Genomic DNA, 22,040 nt, shown 5'->3' on the forward strand with positions numbered 1-22,040 from the left:
GATGGCAGACAGATTGTTTCAGTTTGCCTAGAGATGTTTTAGATAAGGAGGAGTCAAGCTCAATAAATGGATTAATGTCAGCCGGCAAATTCCATAACGTGGCCAAGGTAAATTCAATAATGGGCCAATAGGGAAGCGGGGGGGTTGGCTTGAAGAGGCTGGAGTGGGGTTGGGGGAAGGGTCCATCTATTCGTGCCCAGTCTTTTTGGTTATTGTCACAACCTCAGTGAAAGGCAGGCTTCTACTTTAGTTTCAGTGATTAGCTTCACAAACTCTTGACAGGTTTAAGCCCTGTATAAAAAGAGGGAAAATATGACTGCTGAATGTGGAAGGTGTTAGTGTTCTTTGGGTTTGTTTTTGATTATTTTAAAGTCTAAATATGTTTCCTCTGCTGGTGCCCAGTTGCTATTTATTTGGCTTTAGCCTTTGATCCCCCTTATGCTGGCACATCATAAAAAACATATTCCTGCTCAAGTCTTATATTATGTAGTTTGTTTCTGCTCAGGGTGTTCACCAGGCAGGGCTGTACCCACTGAATAAACCTCTCTTTGTTTTTGATAGACTCCAGGTGTTTATCGCTATAAGTTAGTAATGGAGTGAACCGCAAGAAGCTAACTGGAAAAAGAAGGAATTGAGGAAAATTCTGAGTTTGATAACTTAGGAGTCTGCCTTCTGGCAAAACCCTCAAGGGAATAAATAGTCTAAGAAAAGGGGGCCTTGCTTCTGCTTCCTAATCTAGTTGGATGAAATTGGGGTTTTAGTAGGCATAGATGTTCATTCATTTTATTTCTTCTGTGAGTTTCTCTGAAAGTGGCCCACAAGCCTTTTTTCCCCCGTGCATTTTCATCATGGTACTGAAATGAATAATGATGGTGATTCCGGAAGAGATTACTGATATGTGTATTCTTGATCTCAGCTAGAGGGATTAATGCCAGAAGCAATTTTCTACCTGTGGTAACTTTTTCTTTCCTCTTTTGAGGTGGGAGGACAGGGGACAGCAATAATATTGACATGAATGTCTAATAACTAGTGAAAGTAATCAGAACAGTTCCCCTCTTTTCCTTTCACTTTCAATTGGAATTCTTATTTTTGCATTTCTTTTCTGTTCAAACAGGCATGCTTTTAGGGGCTTAGAGGGCAATTTAAGGACATTTTGTGACTGTGAACAAGATTATTGAAAAGTTTGCCCATTTGGAAATGTCTATTTTCCTTTCTCTGTTTATACAAACATATATGGTTCCTTCTGTGTTAAGGATCAAAGCTATATTTTGGACACCTTCAGGACCCAAGAACTAAGGTCAAGTCCTCTTGGAAATGCAAATTTGCTATCAGTAAACTCAGACTCCTGATTTTTCATAAATTATTTTTTCATCTGGTCTAAGTATTACAGTCTTAGGCATAATAAAAATTTGTGGGCAAATAAGAAGATTGTGGGGTTAAAAAAGCATTCAGACAAAGTGTATTAAAAAAAGATACAGAGTCTAAGGAATATACATTCCATAAAGTACTACTATGATGAAATAAGAAAGTACTACTTTAAGAAAATTTTGAGCATGTGCTAGACATTGTTCTAATATCTTTCCATGAGTTAAGACATTTAATTCTCCCACTGACTGATCTATGAGGTAGTCACTAATATTATCTTTATCTATTGAGGAGGAAACTGAGGCATAAAGTACTCAGCTCGTTTGCTCCAACAACAAGAGAATGGCATAGACAGGAATAAATCATAGGCAGTTTGGCTCTAAAGTTTGGGTTTTGTGCCAGGTTTGTGTAAGATGCAAATAAGAATGGGTTAAATTTCCTAACTTCCAGAAATGTATGCTGCTTAAACAGAATTTCTAGTTAACAATATTTTATTTGAAATGTTTAAGAGAAATAAGCTTCATAAAATGGATAATTGGATGCTAAATGTTCTATTATCTTGCTTGATGTTTTTACCACACAATATATAGTGGGACTGACATGATACGTCAACTCAGAAGTTAACATGTTTGACTTTCTCTGCACAGAGTTTTATAATATCATTTAAAAATCCAATTTGGTGTCACTTTCCACGTCTAAATAGTGTGAACAATAAATGTCTATATTTCATCTCAACCAAAAATAGTACTCATAGAAACACAATTTAAAGACACAAAAATCTATTCTTACTTTGATCTTTCCAGAGCAATAAGTTGTTTGCCCTTTCTTCCTTTCTTTCTTTTTCTTTCTCTCTCTCTCTCTTTCTTTTTCTGGACTACAGTGTTAATCCGATTGAAAGTCGTCAACCTCAAATTAGATTTTTTAATTCCCCAGATAAAAAATTAAGAAATTCCTATTTCTTTATTATCTTAGAAAGAAAGGGTAGCTATTAAGTAGAAATTGGAAAGAAAACCAGACCCTAAAGAAACTCTTCAGTTAGCTGTCCCAAAGGAAAAGGAATATTTAAGACACCAGCAATCGGGTTGGGCATTTGAGTCCTCTGTTTATGTGCCAATAAAAGGACTAGGTTGGCATTCTTTTAAATGAAGTTTTATTTTATTATTATTATTTTTCTGGCTGCACCACATGGCATCTTAGTTCCTGGACCAAGGATCGAACCCGTGGCCCCTGCAGTGGAAGCGTGGAGTCCTAACCACTGGACCGCCAGGGAATTCCCTTGGTTGGCATTCTTAATAACCACATACCCCTACTTATTGAAAATACATTTTCCTGTTTGGAGCCATGTGGTTGAGAGGGAAGGATTGAGAAGGTAGCAAAAATTTTGTTTTTAGGATGCACTATTTGGAAGTACTGTGTTCTTGGGCCGTCTTCACAGACATTTCTGGATCCATTTATATTCTATTTACAAAGACACATAGTCCTTTTTGGACATGCTCCCACCTCTCTACTCCACAACACACAAATTGTTTAAGAGTGTACGTGAACAATGGCAGAATATGGCATTTCTTTCTTTCTTCTTTATGTTTCTCAGAATATATATGGTGGTATTTACATGTGTGTGGAGCAGGTCTTCAGGCATCTCTGTAAAGGTCAATACAAAGGGGTTGAAATTGCCCCTGGACAGTCCATGCAAGATGCCCTTTTAGGTACCTTGCCGTTCATGAGTTTTACCTGGCTAAAGCTTTTCCCAGGAGTGGACCTGGGCTTAGCATGTAGGTCAACAGAAAATCTGCCATTTAATCAGCTGGAGCCCTATCCAGCAGGCTTTGAACTTAACAATTCTCCCATGGAGAGTACACACAGCTGGTGCCAAAAGACCAAGGGTGACTCCAAACAAGGCCAGGGTTGCCTGCTCATTTGCACCGTGATGAAGAGTCGAGGAATAAATCACTTCTTCTCTCACTCCAAGCTGCCGCCTACTGCAATGCCTCCCACAACAGTGATAACAACACCCACCACCAGGGCAGCAACACCGGCAGAAAGGTGCACACCCCTAGTCTCTCCTTGCGTTTATCGCTGCCTCCCTTTTTCCTCTCCAGCTGCCCAATTCTTATCATAGATTTTTGTCTCAAGAAACAATATTTGGAGAATAACACCCAAAGGATATGCATTTTATCCATGTCTTCAATTTTTCTAACATTTGCCAGTCTACCAGACAGTTGTATACTTTACCAAACTATTTTGTCACCCAGTGGAATTTACTGAACTGTATTTGCCATCATGCCCTCAGTAAGCACTGAGGCAGGTGAGGAGAAGCATTCATAAGAAATGATTGTAGTCTTTTTTTCTTTTAATTAAAATTTTTTTATTTTATTTTACCTTTGGCCGCATTGAGTCTTTGTTGCTCTGCGTGGGCTTTCTCTGGTTGTGGTGAGTGGGGGCTACTCTTTGTTGCGGTGCACAGGCTTCTCATTGCAGTGGCTTCTCTTGTCATGGAACACGGGCTCTAGGCATGAGGGCTTCAGTAGTTGTGGCACACAGGGTTAGTTGCTCCAAGGCATGTGGGATCTTCTTGGACCAGGGCTCGAACCCGTGTCCCCTGCATTGGCAGACAGTTTCTTATCCATTGTACCACCAGGGAAGTCCCTGTAGTCTTTATTGAATCAATGTTCTTAAGTGTGTTGTTTATCAGTGTCTTCTTTGTGAGTCCCCAAAGAGGTATTTCTGTTAAGCCTAGGCCAGGGAAGGCTGTCCTCCTGAACAACTCGTATATTCCTATCTTACGGACAGGAGGCATCTTATGACTGCTAACTCAACAAATATTCAAGTAAACAAAATCTTCTTAAGATCGTAGCAAGAATATGCAACTTTCATGTTGCTGCCAATTATTTCGTCAAACAAATGAGCTCCAATTCATTTGAAACAAAGCTGTTCTATCACTGATCATGAAACATGCCAAAGTCTTTAAATGCTGTGGGGAAAATTGTCTGGGTTTTGGCATTTCCATTCATGAGAGATATCTATGCTTCCAGGTAGATGAGAATGGTGATGATGATGATTTTTTTTTTTTAGGAGATTTTGTTTTTTTGTTTCTTCCTTTTTTAATCTACTCATATGATTTCAAGGATTTTTGCTTTTGGTTAATTAGTAAGAAATTGGAGGTACTGAGGAGGTAAATGGTAATTTAGAAATTCTGTTGTGCTAAGGCAGAGAAATTTATCAAAGTAAAGAAAGAAAATAAATCCCAGGGACTACCAGGCTCCAGAGATTCTACTGTAGTATTGAAATTTTAATTGGCTGATTTACTTTATATCAATTTCATTTGAATCAAAAAGGCATAGGCTTTAAATTGGGAAAGACTGGACTTTGAAAAATAAAGAACAAAAGACTTGAAAAATTAGGGACAAAAATTAACCTCAGTACCCATGGAATAGTGGTTCTGGATCAGCAGCCTCAGCATCACCATCATCTATGGACTTGTAAGAAATGCAGATTCATCTAAGACAATACAAACTCTGGGGGAGGGGCCAATAATCTTTTTAGTAAGGCCTGCCGGTGATTCTGATGCTGAATATAAAAGTTGGAGAACTGCTGCCCTAGAACAAATCTAAAATTACGCTATGATGATGGTACTGAGTCAAACATTCTCTCACCCAGAATGATTATTCATAGGCCTGATCTTTCAGAAGGAATTGTTCCAGGCTATGGTATAAAAAAATACCATTTAGGGAAGTTTATAGCAATACAATCCTACCTCAAGAAACAAGAAAAATATCAAATAAACAACCTAAACTTACATCTAAGCAATTAGGGAAAGAAGAACAAAAAAAACCCAAAGTTAGCAGAAGGAAAGAAATCATAAAGATCAGATCAGAAACAAATGAAAAAGAAATGAAGGAAACAATAGCAAAGATCAATAAAACTAAAAGTTAGTTCTTTGAGAAGATAAACAAAATTGATAAACCGCTAGCCAGACTCATCAAGAAAAAAAAGGGAGAAGACTCAAATCAACAGAATTAGATATGAAAAAGGAGAAGTAACAACTGACCCTGCAGAAATACAAAGAATCATGAGGGATTACTACAAGCAACTATATGCCAATAAAATGGACAACCTGCAAGAAATGGACAAATTCTTAGAAAAGCACAACCTTCTGAGACTGAACCAGGAGGAAATAGAAAATATGAACAGGCCAATCACAAGTAATGAAATTGAAACTGTGATTAAAAATATTCCAACAAACAAAAGCCCAGGACCAGATGGCTTCACAGGCGAATTCTATCAAACATTTAGAGGAGAGCTAACACCCATCCTTCTCACACTCTTCCAAAATATAGCAGAGGGAGGAACACTCCCAAACTCATTCTACGAGGTCACCATCACTCTGATACCAAAACCAGACAAAGATGTCACAAGAAAAGAGAATGAGAGGCTAATATCACCATTGAATATAGATGCAAAAATCCTCAAAAAATATGAGCAAACAGAATCCTACAGCATATTAAAAGGATCATACACCATGATCAAGTGGGGTTTATCCCAGGAACGCAAGGCTTCTTCAGTATACACAAATCAATCAATGTGATACACCATATTAACAAACTGAAGGATAATAACCATGGGATAATCTCAATAGATGCAGAAAAAGCTTTTGACAAAATTCAACACCCATTTATGATAAAAGCTCTCCAGAAAGTAGACATAGAGGGAACTTACCTCAACATAATGAAGGCCATATATGATAAACCCACAGCCAACATCGTTCTCAATGGTGAAAAATTGAAACCATTTCCTCTAAAATCAGGAACAAGACACAGATGCCCACTCTCACCACCATTATTCAACATAGATTTGGAAGTTTTAGCCACAGCAATCAGAGAAGAAAAAGAAATAAAAGGAATCCAAATCAGAAAAGAAGTAAAACTGTCACTGTTTGCAGATGACATGATACTATACATAGAGAATCCTAAAGATGCTACCAGAAAACTATTAGAGTTAATAAACGAATTTGGTAAAGTAGCAGGATACAAAATTAATGCACAGAAATCTCTTGCATTCCTATACACTAATGATGAAAATTCTGAAAGAGAAATTAAGGAAACATTCCCATTTACCACTACAACAAAAAGAATAAAATACTTAGGAGTAAACCTACCTAAGGAGACAAAAGACCTGCATGCAGAAAACTATAAGACACTGATTAAAGAAATTAAAGATGGTACAAACAGATGGAGAGATATACCATGTTCTTGGATTGAAAGAATTAACATTGTGAAAATGACTCTACTACCCAAAGCAATCTACAGATTCAATGCAATCCCTATCAAACTACCAATGGCATTTTTCACAGAACTAGAACAAAAAATTTCACAATTTGTATGGAAACATAAAAGACCTTGAATAGCCAAAGCAATCTTGAGAAAGAAAAACGGAGCTGGAGGAATCAGGCTCCCTGGCTTCAGACTACACTACAAAGCTACAGTAATCAAGACAGTATTATGCTGGCACAAAAACAGAAATATAGATCAATGGAACAGGATAGAAAGCCCAGAGATAAACCCACACACATATGGTCACATTATCTTTGATAAAGGAGGCAAAAATATACATTGGAGAAAAGACATCCTCTTCAATAAGTGGTGCTGTGAAAACTGGACAGCTACATGTAAAAGAATGAAATTAGAACACTTCCTAACACCATACACAAAAATAAACTCAAAATTGATTAAAGACCTAAATGTAAGGCCAGACAGTATAAAACTCTTAGAGGAAAACATAGGCAGAATGCTCTATGACATAAATCACAGCAAGATCCTTCTTGACCCATCTTCTAGAGAAATGGAAATAAAAACAAAAATAAACAAACGGGACCTAATGAAACTTAAAAGCTTTTGCACAACAAAGGACACCATAAACAAGACAAAAAGACAGCCTTCAGAATGGGAGAAAATATTTGCCAACGAAGCAACTGACAAAGGATTAATCTCCAAAATACACAAGGAGCTCATGCAGCTCAATATCAAAAAAACAAACGACCCAATCCAAAAATGGCAAAAGACCTACACAGACATTTCTCCAAAGAAGATATACAGATTGCCAACAAACACATGAAAGAATGCTCAACATCACTAATCATTAGAGAAATGCAAATCAAAACTACAATGAGGTATCACCTCACACCGGTCAGAATGGCCATCATCAAAAAATCTACAAACAATAAATGCTGGAGAGGGTGTGGAGAAAAGGGAACTGTCTTGCACTCTTGGTGAGAATGTAAATTGATACAGTCACTATGGAGGTTCCTTAAAAAACTAAAAATAGAACTACCATATGACACAGCAATCCCACTATTGGGCATATATCCTGAGAAAACCATAATTCAAAAAGACACATGTACCACAATGTTCATTGCAGCACTCTTTACAATAGCCAGGACATGGAAGCAACCTAAGTGTCCATAGACAGATGAATGGATAAAGAAGATGTGGCACATATATACAATGGAATATTATTCAGCCATAAAAGGAAATGAAATTGAGTTATTTGTAGTGAGGTGGATGGACCTAGAGTCTGTCATACAGAATGAAGTAAGGCAGAAAGAGAAAAACAAATACCGTATGCTAACACATATATATGGAATCTATAAAAAAATGGTTCTGATGAACCTAGCGGCAGGACAGGAATAAAGACGCAGATGTAGAGAATGGACTTGAGGATATGGGGAGGAGGAAGTGTAAGCTGGGATGAAGTGAGAGAGTGGCATAGACATATATACACTACCAAATGTAAAATAGATAGCTAGTGGGAAGTAGCTGCATAGCACAGGGAGATCAGCTTGGTGCTTTTTGACCCCCTAGAAGGGTGGGATAGGGAGGGTGGGAGGGAGTCGCAAGAGGGAGGGGGTATTGGGATATATGTATACATAGAGCTGATTCACTATGTTATACAGCAGAAACTAACACAACATAGTAAAGCAATTATACTCCAATCAGGATGTTAAAAAAAAAATTACCACGGACTTCCCTGGCGGTCCAGTGGTTAAGACTTTGCTTTCCAATGCAGGGGGTGAGGCTCTATCGTTGGTCGGGGAGCTAAGATCCCACATGCCTTATGGCCAAAAAACCAGAACATAAAACAGAAGCTGAATTGTAACAAATTTAATAAAGACTTTAAAAAATGGTCCATATCAAAAAAAAAATCTAAAATAATAAAAATAAACAAACAAAAAAAGCATGAAATCATTGTACAAATCTTCCAGCCTCCCCAGCCCCAGGGAAAATATTTCTCAGAGCATCTTCAGGGCAACTGAGCCCCAGTTTTCTACTGGAGTTATTTGACTATTTGCAAACTTCACTGACTTTTCTCCCATCTCACGTCTCTGATTTTCTCATGTAAGTTTCCTGACCTCACTTTCCCAAATAAACCAGCTGTACCCAAATCTGAGTCACAAGGTCTGCTTTTCAGGAAGTAAGCTGGAAATCAAAAAGACAATGCTGGGCTTCCCTGGTGGCGCAGTGGTTGAGAGTCCGCCTGCCGATGCAGGGGACACGGGTTCATGCCCCGGTCCGGGAGGATCCCACGTGCCACAGAGCGGCTGGGCCCGTGAGTCATGGCTGCTGAGCCTGCGCGTCCGGAGCCTGGGCTCTGCAATGGGAGAGGCCACAACAGTGAGGGGCCCACGTACTGAAAGAATGCTGTAAACAACAAACACATTTAATGAGACGTAAATTAAAAAGAAATGTAAAAAAAAAAAAAGAAATTACCAGATGAAGGAAGTATCACTGATCAATTTATATATTCCCCTGCATTACAAGGTATTGATTCAAACAAACAGAGAAGTTATACAAATTTTATGAATCATCAATACATTTATCTCCATATGGTACTTTTTCTTCAAAGAGGGAACAGTTTGCTATGATCTGGTGAGCTTTTCGGTGTGTATGTATTAGCTGTGGCTGAACTGGCTGAACTGTCACGCCCAGAGGTCTCCTGGGGGAAAGGTCAGACCTTGTGATTTAGAATTGCTGAGCAGCACCTCTAGAAACATGGAGTATTCATAAAAATGGAAGTTAATCATACAATACCTATTAATTCTGTCTTTTGCTAGTTTTGAAATTATGAAAATAATAATGTTCATTCTATAAAATAAAAACATTATAATATTTTTTCAAAGGAATATTAAAGTCTCTTATAGTTCCCATCACTTCTCGCCATCTTGCCAAAGTCCTGTTTACTTATTTATTCTTCAGAGGTAGTTACTGTGAAGTTTGGGGGTCTAGTATCTTTCTAGAATTTTTCCAGCCTATGGAAATGTAAAAATATAATATTTTTTAACACGAATTAAAATATATATCCTATTTTGCTACTTGTTTTTTTTCCATTAAAGTATATTGTGGGACAAGTTTCTGTAGCTAGAATTTTCAGAAAATATAATTATGAAGAATCAATCAGTGTACAAGGTACAGTAGCTCAAGTTGCTATGTTACGAGAGGATCAAATTATTTGCTCTCTGTAGGTCTATAGTGTGGTTAGGAAAAAAGCACTAATGTTAGCGAATCAGAACAATTAAGAGCTGAATTGCCAGGGATGACTTTATGTGTGGTTTGGTAATGAAGACATGTGAGATATATCAGTTAGGCTTGATTGCCAAAAAGTTGTTTATATAAGAAGAGGCAGTTAAAATGCAAAGAATCAGGACAAGTAAAACAGAAGTGGTGGTGGGATGGTCCTAAATGTTGCAGCTTTTCACAAGCAGGAGCAAAGTCATAATAATAAGAATGGCAGAGCTGAGCGAGGCATCTGGAAGGATAAATTAAAAAGACTGGTCTGGGGCTTCCCTGGTGGCGCAGTGGTTGAGAGTCCGCCTGCCGACGCAGGGCACACGGGTTCGTGCCCCGGTCCGGGAAGATCCCACATGCCGCGGAGCGGCTGGGCCCGTGAGCCATGGCCGCTGAGGCTCTGCGCGTCCGGAGCCTGTGCTCTGCAACGGGAGAGGCCACAGCAGTGACAGGCCCGCGTACCGCAAAAAGACTGGTCTGGAGGGAAGGCGATTGTTTGGGATTAGTGGGAAACCCAGTGGATTAGTGGGAGAGTGGTAGTACATTTGACATGAAGGCAGATGAATTTAGAATTGAATTTAAATGTTTAAATAAAATACTTAAATAAAAAGAAAAATGAAGACATTATGTAATATGGCCAAGAAAGAATATCTTTCCTTTTCACACTTATCTAATAGATACCTCAGCTTTTTGAAAAGCAAACACACATACACACACAGAGCCCTTCCTTTTCAAGCAGTTTCATAAGAAGAGTAATTTTTAACAGTATCTAATTTTGTAGGATGCATATTTCGGTAATTAATATTTAAATTTGAACTAGCATGATTTTATTATGTGATAATCAAGAAACTCAGCTATTGATTTGCATAAGAGTTAAACCCAGGGGACTAGATGTATGGATTTAGAAACTATTTCGGGTATGTGTTGAAGTATAATTTGTATTTATATTTTTTCTAATAAGATGGTTCATTCTGAACCACAATCAACTCACCACTTGTCACTCATTAACTACCATTCATGGTAGTAGTTTTATTTTAAAAATATACAAATGGAATAAGGCATATGTTTGGTAATTTTCCAAGACGAAACTTTTTCTGGCAAAATTATATATGTATATATATTTTTCCTTTGGCCCACAGGATTCCTGAACATTATGGCATCAAAGTATAATCATCGTTGTCTAAGATTCCAGCACTGGATAAGCAGTGTTAGCTGGTTTTGAAACTGACCGAACAGTTAGCAAGATTTGTTTACTTCTGCTTCTCAGATGAAGATCAAATGAACAAATTCCAAGCAAATGGTATAATAGAAGGAGACAAGAGAAAATGAGTAACAATATTCTGCTGCTGACCTTTCCCCCTGTATTAAGATGTGATGTTCAAGGATAAATATGATTTTCCCAAGGAAAGCAGCAGAATGTTACGGTGTTACAAATGTGTATTTTTATGCCCTTAAGCCTTGTATAATGTGGTTGATTATCTTCATAAGAGAAGACAGCACCACACTCTTCATAGGAGAAGACAGAACCTCTCCAGGCTTTATATAATAATAAAAGATGTTGGATGTGTTTTGTTTATTCCCTTTCTAAGTACTATACAAATTTAAATACGTGATTTGTTTAAAAAAATTCTGAAAGGATGAATTAAATCATTTTCAATAGGATGGAAACGTCTTAAAGGCAGAAATTTGGAAAAAGCCAAAGATAGCCTCAATCTACACGTACTGCCCAATCTACCTCAGCCTTGTTTTTCAAAATCCAGCTTGTATTTTAGGATTTAAAAGTATTATACCTAAAACTTTCCTCTCTCCCTCTTTCCCATGTTTCTTCCTTTTTTTTTTTTTCAAGCTTTAAGCTGTTGAGAATTTGGTCTACAAATCTGGGGCAGTTTATGGGCACCATTTGTTTTGGTCTACTAATCTTTCCCAGGCTCTCCCTATTTTTAAGACACATTCTAATTTGGAGTCACATGGATCATTTATAAGGAAATGCCTTTTTGTAATCCACTTGCCCCTACATATATTTTTATTCGTAATATTTACACAGCTAATTTGACCAGAGGAGAAACTGCTCTTGGAACATGAGTGATTTCTGCACAGAGAACAAATTTAGTTCCAATCAAGATCTCCGTGATTAGGAACGGGTGTGCAGGGTAATTTGGAATTCAGGGCAGCTACCAATGCAGCACACACATAGATTTTTAGAGGTGGTGGTGAACTGTTGAAAAGAAACTGGCTATAAGATTTGAGCATCATTTGAAGTGGGAAAAAAAAATAGCTTGTTTTGGGGCTTCCTGCCATTTTCTTCCTTTGGTAACTGAAGGTTTTTTTTTTTTTTTCTGTTTTGGAAAAAAAGTGAGGCACTGAGGACTCTAATCATAACAAAAAATTGTTCCTCTATAAGCAAGGGATATCTGTCCAGTACACCTCAGAAAAATCAGATATAGGAAATTATAGATGGACTCATTGCTAGGATTAGAATAAGAGGAATAGAAGATTACAGTGTTCTCTAATCCAAAATGTTTGATACTGGGTTGTTTAGAATTGTTTTGGCTGCAAGTAATACAAACCTGACATAAACTGGTTTCAGATAAAAGAAAATGATACTATTACATCCCAGAAATCCCAGAAGTAAGTGAGACTTCAGGTCTGGCTAGTTTAGTAACTTGGAGACGGCATTGGGACCAGAGTTCTTTGCACTGTCACACTCTGCCTGGGACCATCCAGGCTGTTTCCTCTCCTGGGTGTGAGAGAACAGCCAGGGGTAGTCAGAACTATCCCTTCCTGGGTCACTTCCAGTGGCAGAGAGACAAAAATAATCCTCTCTTTCAAACAGGGTAAGGATCTTTCCCTTCAGTCTGGCTACACTTTTGACTCCATAGGAACAGTCAGGAGAAAGTCACGTGCTCAGGGACTCAGAGTAGTTGAGATCTACCCTAGGAGCCGGGCTGAGTCTCAGCTCCTGTTTTGTTCATTGCAGTATTGAAATACTATCTGTTTGCTGCCATTTGTGGAAAATATTTTTGTGTGCCACAACTTAAATTTTATTCTTATTGGAGAGAATGAAGTTAGTACTGGGAAGTTAGTACTTTTACAGTATAGGATTGGGAACGGGGAACAAAGAATAAAAGTAATAGAACTATATGATATATAAATTGATTTGTGGGGTTCATCTGGGAAGCTAACCTCCTTTAAAAGTACCGCTTCTGTGGAATAATGCATTCTAAATTAAAAAAAAAAAATCAACTTCCAACTGAGTAGGCTGTGTTTATTCCCTATATTTAACACAGAGTCTGGCATGGGAATAGGTGATCAATAAATATATGTTGAAAACAAGTATGACTTTGGGAATACAACCCATTTTTAAATTAAGAATGGCTGTCTGGGGGGCTTCCCTGGTGGTGCAGTGGTTGAGAGTCCGCCTGCCGATGCAGGGGACACGGGTTCGTGCCCCGGTCCGGGAAGATCCCACATGCCGCGGAGCGGCTGGGCCCGTGAGCCATGGCCGCTGAGCCTGCGCGTCCAGAGCCTGTGCTCCGCAACGGGAGAGGCCCGCGTACCGCAAAAAAAAAAAAAAAAAAAAAAAAAGAATGGCTGTCTGCAACTCAACCCCTCTTTCAAGGAACTTTCATTGGGAGGTACGGCATATATAAGAAAGTATTAGTGATCAATAGAAGGAAGAGTATAATTAAACACTAAATCGAATACTACCAAGAACTCCAAGTATACAGTGTAGCCATTAAGATCTAAGAGCAACAAGGGACAAAGATAGAAATTATTGGCAGAATATGTAGTTTTTGGAAGTTAAAGGAATGTTGGACCTGAAAAAAAATAAAAGGGACAATCAATATTTTATAGTATTTTAAAAACTATAACTTAATAAACTGAAATTTCGAAGAATTCTCACCCTATGTTTGGTAGTTAGGTTCTATAGCTACAGGTGTATGCTAAAAGTATCAATAATAATTTCTTAAATCAAACTGGTATTGTTAACATGTGGTCAAATATTTTTTCAGCCATGTGATTGCAATATGTGTTAGAATTTCATCAGCAATAATTTTAAGAAAAATATTTTTCAGTTTGAAGAACTCACATCGTCAAGGACAATGTCCTAGATGTACTTTCTTTCTTTAGAGCATAGCAGGACCTCGTCATGTTGGAGTAGGTCATTGCCGTTGAGTAATGAATTGAGGAACCTAGGAAGCCTCTCTTGCCTCAAAATATCTCTTCTGTTCTACTGTCTCCCTAGCACAATGTCACCACCAAATAGTCATTCCTTTGAGTCAGCCTATGTGCTCTTTTGAAAAGCTAGTCATTCATCCCTTAATATAAAAATAGCCCTAATATATTCTTCCCTCTCTATAATTAAACCTGGTCACTGGGGGGATTCATTAACACATTACAGTTGATTGACACCTGCCATGAACTGGACATTATGTAAATCTCTTGGTTACAAAGATAGATGTAAGCAGTCTCTCTTTGCTTTTGTTTTTAGAAGCCCATCATTTAGTTAAAAGGCAAGCTTAAACACTGTGATGTGATGGGAGGTGTTGCAGGGACGGCAGTGCTGATACACATACTAAGGAGGAAGCAGTGACTGTTTTGTGAGGATTTGGAAGTGTAGCATAAGGCAGATGGCGAAAAGAAGGCTCTGAGTTTTGGTGGGATGAAATTTCTAGGATAAGGAATAGGGACAGATGTGGCAAGATGAAGTAAAGATAGCACAGGTCGTATCTTAATTATTTAAAAATAATTTTATACGTGAAACCTTTTATTAAAATCATCTCTTAAATTGAGACCTTCGTGTAACATTTGTTTTAAATTTAGAATCAAGATTGTAGTCAAACGGGGGCCGGTCCTCGCGGATGGCGGCGGCGGCGGTGATGACGGCGGCGGCCCGCTCCCTCTGCCGCTTCCCAGGCTGCCTGGCGGGAGCGCTGCTCGGGGACTGCGTGGGCGTGGGCGCCGTCGACAAGGCGCGCGACACCGCCGACCTGACTTCAGTCCCGCGTCAGGTCCAGGACCTGGAGCCGGACCCCGGCTCGTCGGGGAGCGCACGGCCAGAAGCACTCTGCTACACCGACGACACGGCCGGCCGTGGCCGGGGCGCTGGTGCAGTCTCTGCTGGCCAAGGGGGCCTTCGACGAGGTGGACACGGCTCACAGGTTTGCTCAGGAGTACGAGAAAGACCCTGACGGGGTTATGGTGCTGGAATGATCACCGTCTTCAGGAAGCTCCTGAGCCCCAAGTGCCGTGATGGCTTTGAGCCGTCCCGGCCCAGTTTAATGGCAAAGGCTCCAACTGCAACGGGGGCGCCATGCGGGGGGCCGGCATCTCCCCGGCCTATAACAGCGTCCAGGATGTGCAGAAGTTTGCCCGGCTCTCGGCCCAGCTGACACACGCCTCCTCCCTGGGTTACAAGGGTGCCATCCTGCAGGCCCTGGCTGTGCACCTGGCTTTGCAGGGTGAGTCGTCCAGTGAGCACTTCCTTGAACAACTCCTGGCCCGTATGGAGGAGCTGGACAGTGACACCCAAGAAGTGTCAGGTGCCAGGGAGTTGGGCATGGAGGAGCGTCGTACTCCAGCCGACTGAAGAAGATTGGGGAGCTTCTAGAGCAGAACGCAGTGACCAGAGAGGAGGTGGTGTCCAAGCTAGGGAATGGCATTGCTGCCTTTGAATCTGTGCCCACCACCATCTATTGCTTCCTGTGCTGCATGGAGCCTGACCCCGAGATCCCCTCTGCCTCCAAAGGACTCTCATCTATTCCATCTCACTTGGTGGGGACACAGACACCATTGCCACCATGGCTGGGGCCATTGCTGGCGCCTACTATGGCATGGAAGAGGTGCCAGAGAGCTGGCAGCAAAGCTGTGAGGGCTATGAGGAGACTGACGTCCTGGCCCAGAGCCTGCACCAGGTCTTCCAGAAGAGTCTGTGAGGGCCACAGTTGCTGGGGCTCCGCCATACCCAGCAGGACTAACTACAGCTCCGATTGGAAACCCTGGGCTCCCTGCCTTGGTCTTCCTGCAGTGTGGCCGGAGTGCACCCTTGGGGCTGGGGACTCCTTTGGGGAGGTCACTGAACAGTGAGGGAGGGACGGGTGCCTTCTGGTGCTGGGTTCCTGGCTTCTGCAGAGCCTCGGTGCTCCTGGCTCCTCTGTCAGACATAAGGGACCGGGGCCGGTTTTATTTTGGAGCAGTACTTGTGGCGTTTTCCTTTATTATCTAGGACATGGGATTTGGGGAGGTGGAAATGATCTGCAGCATCATTTCTCCTTGTTGGGATTTAACCAATTTGCCAGGAAGCCTGCCTTTGACTGCACAGGGCCCCTGAGTGCCAGGTTTATATGGATCAGGAGGTGGACACGTGAATCTAGCTGATCTAGATGCACACCTGGCCCTTGGCTGTCATGGGTCTTGTTAACAGCTTCCAGATGAAGTCACAGAGCAATAAACAGTTTTTTAAATCCCACCCCCCCCAAAAAAAGATTGTAGTCAATTAATAACCCTTGACAACAGAATGTGTTAAGACAAATATTACAAGATATGTCTGAATTTTGTGGTGATGTCACTCTTGTTCTCCTTCATCTCCCAAATACATAACAGATGAAGGTAAAGTGACAGACATGTACACAAATGATGGTAATAACTGTAGGAGTTGAAGTTACTCATGACTGACAAACCGTCAGAACATTCCTTGCTTTTTTTCCAAATAGTCCTCCTCAAGTCAGCAACAATTTCCTGTGCAAAATACCAGAACAATTTCTCCCAAGACTCAGGCTCACAGTCATCACCCAGACATTATTTCTAAATTATTGTAAATATTAATTTAGACCATAAGTTCTGATGGTAAGATACATGAATGTGTATGTTGATTGGTCAATAAACCTGATTCACAGCACTATCATCAATCATAGATTACATTTATGTGATTGTCAACCCATAAGAAACCACCATCCACGTCTGAAGGCTGAGCTGTAAGACTTACATCTCAAAGCACTTGCAGGGTTCCCAGTCCTCCCTTTAAGTATGAATCATGGGATCACAAGGTTTCTCAATCTTGGTACTTATTAACATTTTGAGCCAGATAATTTTTTAGGGGGGTGAAGGGGACTTCCCTTAGCAACATCCCTCGCCACTACCCACTAGATGCCAGAAGACCACCCTCCCCCTGACCCCACCAAGTTGTGGCAACCAAAAATGTCTTCTGACATTGCCAAATATCGTCTGGGGGGCAGAATTGTTTCTGGCTGAGAACCACTGGGTTACATACCATACCAATAGTCACTCTTCAGTAATGTAATTGATATTGTTTATAGATATATTTTATAGGGCCATAATGTGTTGAAAGGAAGTCTACATATGACTCATTGAGAAAGAATGGCAGACTAACCAGATCAACACCCATAGCCAATAATACATCAGAACTCACTTGACCACAGATGACGGTATATAACTCAATCAGGAGGAAGTGAAGTGGGAGGTGAACCACGTGGTGTGATACAACAGATTTCTTTCTGTGTGTGACTTATTTTCTGCTTTTAAAAGTAACACATGAGTCCGTTTTTGAAAAAAAAAAAACATATATAGGAGTATGAAGAAGAAAACAAAAATTAGCCCTATTATCACCACCAGGAGACAATGGTTATTGTGGTAAATTATATATTTTTTCTAACGTTCACTGCTTTCCCATGTGATGTGCAGGGTCTTCTCTGAGAGAGATTATTCCTCTGGCCTCAGTGAAGCCAGTCTTGTCCCTAGGGCTTGCTTTGGCCGATGAAATATGAGCTACTTCTAGGTACAGTCTTTAAAATCATCACATGGTTTCTCCTTGGCCCTTTTCTCTCTGCCACGAGAAAAACAAAGTACTAAAGAAGGGATGTTCTTTAAGAATAAATAGTAGGACAAAGAAGACACATGAAGGAGAGCTATACTGACTCTGCTGGCATGAAATTTAACCTTTACTGTTGTAAAAAAAAAAATTCTTTTTTTTAATGTGGACCTTTCTTTTAGTCTTTATTGAATTTGTTACAATATTGCTTCTGTTTTATGTTTTGGTTTTTTGGCTGTGAGGCATGTGGTATATTAGCTCCCTGACCAGTCATCGAACCTGCACCCCCTGCATTGGAAGGCTAAGTCTTAACCACTGGACCACCAGGGAAGTCCCACCTTTATTGTTACACCACTAAATTTTAGGATTATTTGTTACTGCAGCATAACCTCATAAAATCTAACTTATAGTATATTTTATTCTAGTCTTCTTATATACATATGTGTGAATAATGAATAAAATATAAATATATTATTTAAAATATGTACATTTCTATACAAATATATATTTATAATTGGGGTAATTTTCACTTTACATGTTTCTTTGTGATTTTTTTTTCTTTTTGATAATTTTCAGGTATAATTATCCCTCTGTAACATGAATTTTGATAAATGCCTGGCATTCCATTGTACTAAGTCAACCCCCCCTACGTTATTATACTTTTACTTTATTTTCAATTAACACTCTTACATATAACATCCCCACACAGAGGTCTTTGGTGCATCTCTGATTATTTTCTTAGGATAAGTCAAGGAAGTGACATTGCTGGGTAAAGAGGGTGAACATTGGGAAGGCTTTTAGTAGAGATCAGAGTTCCTTACCATAATTATCACACTCATGGACTCCGTCCAGGGTGGATCAAGGTGTTATTTCTTCACGTCCTCAGCAACACTGAAGATTGACATAAAATTCAAGAAGAAGAACTTTGAAAATGTCCGGGAGTAAAATACTATCTTTTTTTCAGTTTCTTTTCCTGACTTGCTAGTGAAATGATTTTTTTTTTTTGCATGTCATTTTAAATGCTCTGCCCCTTATTTTCAAGATCAATAGGAAATAAGTTTATAAAACATGATTTTCCTACTCAAGTAGGATGACTAACATGGATAGGACCAAGGGTCAAAATCAATAATCCAATAACAAGCTCCAAGTAATTTGGAACAATAAAATACAGTGGAAATGTCAGTATAGAAAAAAATTCATGTAAAGATGAATTTAAGTGAGCTTGAAAGGAATGAAAAGGCTGAGAAGCAATGCTATATGTCACTCATTCATCCATTAATTCATTCAACAAGTAAGTGGCTAGAAAGAGCCAGGGATTATACAGATGTTGAGGACATGGTGTTGTGCAAGATAGACAGGCTTCCTGCCCTTACACAGCTTGCAGCCTAATGGCCAAAGACAAACAATTATACCACCAACAGCCATTCAACTTGATAGCACCCTGATAGGATAAAGTCAGAACCAAGAGATTGGGTGGCAGGAGTTCCAAGAACGCCAGACGCCATCTTCAAAACGTTCCTGCGAGAGAACATGCCTTTTAGCAAATGGCAGATTTAAGATTCGAAACCAAGTCTCCTTGATGCTCCAAGTCTGTATTCAGCCAAAGATTTGTACAGTATAAGTTAGGAGGGCAGTATATAAGATATGTAGAAAGAGCAAATATGTTGACAAAACAATATCACCTTATATTTCAGGTCCATATATGTGTATCTCTAGTCTAGAAAGTAGCATGTGTCTTAGTTCTTTACTGATACTGCTTTGTTAACATTTCTCTCTGATGGTTCTCTGTCATGATCATCACTTCCTCAATGATTTCCCATATGGGACATTGGAAAGTTGAGTTCTTTGACAAAAATTATAATTACCATATGTTTACATGCACAAATATATTTATTTCGTCTTTATGATTAAATGTTAGTTACCAAATCAGAAATGGATTTTTATAACAGGGATGGCTGTTCAGGTTTGTAAAGCAAGTTAAACCTGACAGTAAGGCATGTGCTTTAAATTTCCTTGGTTTGAGGCACTGTTTACTCTGGTGGCAGCGCTGTATGTAAGTCAAGCTGTCTTGCTTTCCCCCATAAACTGTTACATGGTAGAATGATTTCGACCAACCCTGAAGGAAATATCTGAAAACAGCACATTTATTTTTGATTTAATACTGATGAATCATGCCTCAAAGTTCCTCATTAGACTGTGTGGAAAAGCTTTCAAAATCTGGGAGAACATCGTAACCTGGGTCGCCAAAATTTAAACATTTTCTAGAGAGGATACCATCATAATTTAAGTGTTACTTTGCAAAGTTGGCTCTTGTTTACCTAGCTCAGGGTCTCAATGTCTTCATTAGCTTATTTCAACTGTATCCGAAAGCAATCGTTCTCCAGATAATAAAAAATATATATTTTTATCATTTGTCACATTTTACATTTTAATTGATGGTGTTGATTAGTCTTGATGTTTGAGTCTTGGCTAAGCAGAAAAGGCATGTTTTATATGTATATATTTGTTTTCTTTATTTGTGTGTGGCTGTATGAGATAGCTCCTCAGTTAAACACAAACTTAGACAAGAAGGATCCTTTGAAAGGTCAGATAACTTCTTGAACAAAATGAAGCCTTAATAGTTTTTCAAGCTCTTAGATAATTTTGGTGGGAGATGGGATTCTGCATGTCATTATGGGAGGAATGATTTTCTTTTTATTGAAGTATACTTGATTTATAATGTTGTGTTCGTTTCTGGTATACAGTAAAGTGATCCATATATATATATATATATATATATATATATATATATGAACATATATATATTTTTTTCCAGGAATGACTTTTCTGCTTATATTTTCTAGACCCTGTTCTGTCCTTTAGTACCACTCTAGCTGGGTGCTTCCACTCATTTCCAGCCAGAGTCTCCACCAAACCAAGCATTTTCAGTTATTCATTTGTTCATGCATTTATTTGTTCAACAAATGACTGTGGGCAATCTACTATATTCTAGTTCTTTGAGTTTCACTAAGGCTAGATAAAAACTACCAAAAGCCATGCCTTTGATTCATAGCCTAGAAAATCATACTTACGTGTGTGATGCATTGTGGCTTACAGAAATATTCACTTGCGTTATGTCATTTGATTCACAACAACCCTGTGAGGTAGGGAAGACAGATATTGTTTGCATTTCACAAATGTGTTTTTAAGTAGAATTTTATCTACTTAATATTAATCTAGCATCATGAATTGAAATTGTATCTATATGGTACCTACAAATGTTGACCTGGACAATAGCTGTCTCAGTGGAGTGGTGGGGAGGAAAGGATCATTGGCTGAGGAGACAGGAAAGTGAGTAAGTGGAGACAAAGACTATTTAGAGACCTCTTTTGAGGAAGTGGGGGAATAGGGAGACAACTGAAGGAGGACATGAAGTCCAGGGAGGTTTTTCTTAAGGGTTTTTGAAGAATGTTTCACATGCTGATAAGAATAAGCCAATAACAGTAAGTGTATTCATGGTATAGGATAGAGAAAGGGGAAAATTGCAAGAAAAAAAATCTCTGAAGAAGCTGGAAGAGGAAAAATCCGGGGTGAAAAATAGTCTTAGAAGAAAAAAAGGAGTTAATTCAGTTTAACAGGAGGGAAGACAAAGAGGATGGGCATGGGTAAGTAGGTTGGTAAATTTGGTGGCTGTAAGTGAGATAATTTTCTTTTCATTGGTTCTACTTTCTCTGTGAAATAAGAGAATAGTTAGCTAAGACTGAGGAGCAAGCAAATGATATTTGAATTATATGGAAAAAGGAAAGGTATAAGACAGTCATTACATATTCTGTTTTACTTTTTTTTTTTTTTTTTTTTTGCGGTACGCGGGTCTCTCACTGTTGTGGCCTCTCCTGTTGCGGAGCACAGGCTCCGGACGCGCAGGCTCAGCAGCCATAGCTCACGGGCCCAGCTGCTCCGCGGCACGTGGGACCTTCCCGGACCGGGGCACGAACCCGTGTCCCCTGCATCGGCAGGCGGGCTCTCAACCACTGCGCCACCAGGGAAGCCCTGTTTTACATTTTTAATGTAATAGTTTTTCCCTTCAATTTCCTGTATAAAGATAAAAAAAACACTGACTCCTAGAAATTTATATAATTGTAAAATCTTCACTATTGTCATTATTATTTATTTACTTTATATCCATCCATAGGAATGCTTTACCTTGATGTAGGATCATATAAACTACTTGAACATCTTGCCTCATGGAACAAATTTACATTGCGGCACATGCAAAACAGTGCTTAACATGTCAAACATTTTATTGCTGA

General features: G+C 39.3%; 2 pseudogenes; both read left to right on the forward strand.

The window, feature by feature from the left end:
• LOC149747891 (small ribosomal subunit protein eS12 pseudogene) overlaps positions 1-11,491 on the forward strand; it is a 62,296-nt pseudogene extending 50,805 nt beyond the window's left edge.
• A 108-nt stretch (positions 11,492-11,599) lies between these two features.
• On the forward strand, positions 11,600-20,990 carry LOC111165871 (ADP-ribosylhydrolase ARH3 pseudogene; annotated as a pseudogene).
• The last annotated feature ends 1,050 nt before the right edge of the window (positions 20,991-22,040 follow it).

Source organism: Delphinapterus leucas, chromosome 12, assembly GCF_059928025.1.
Source record: "Delphinapterus leucas isolate spDelLeu-1000000601 "Yukka" chromosome 12, BTC_Dleu_Yukka2, whole genome shotgun sequence".
NCBI classification, from domain to species: domain Eukaryota; kingdom Metazoa; phylum Chordata; class Mammalia; order Artiodactyla; family Monodontidae; genus Delphinapterus; species Delphinapterus leucas.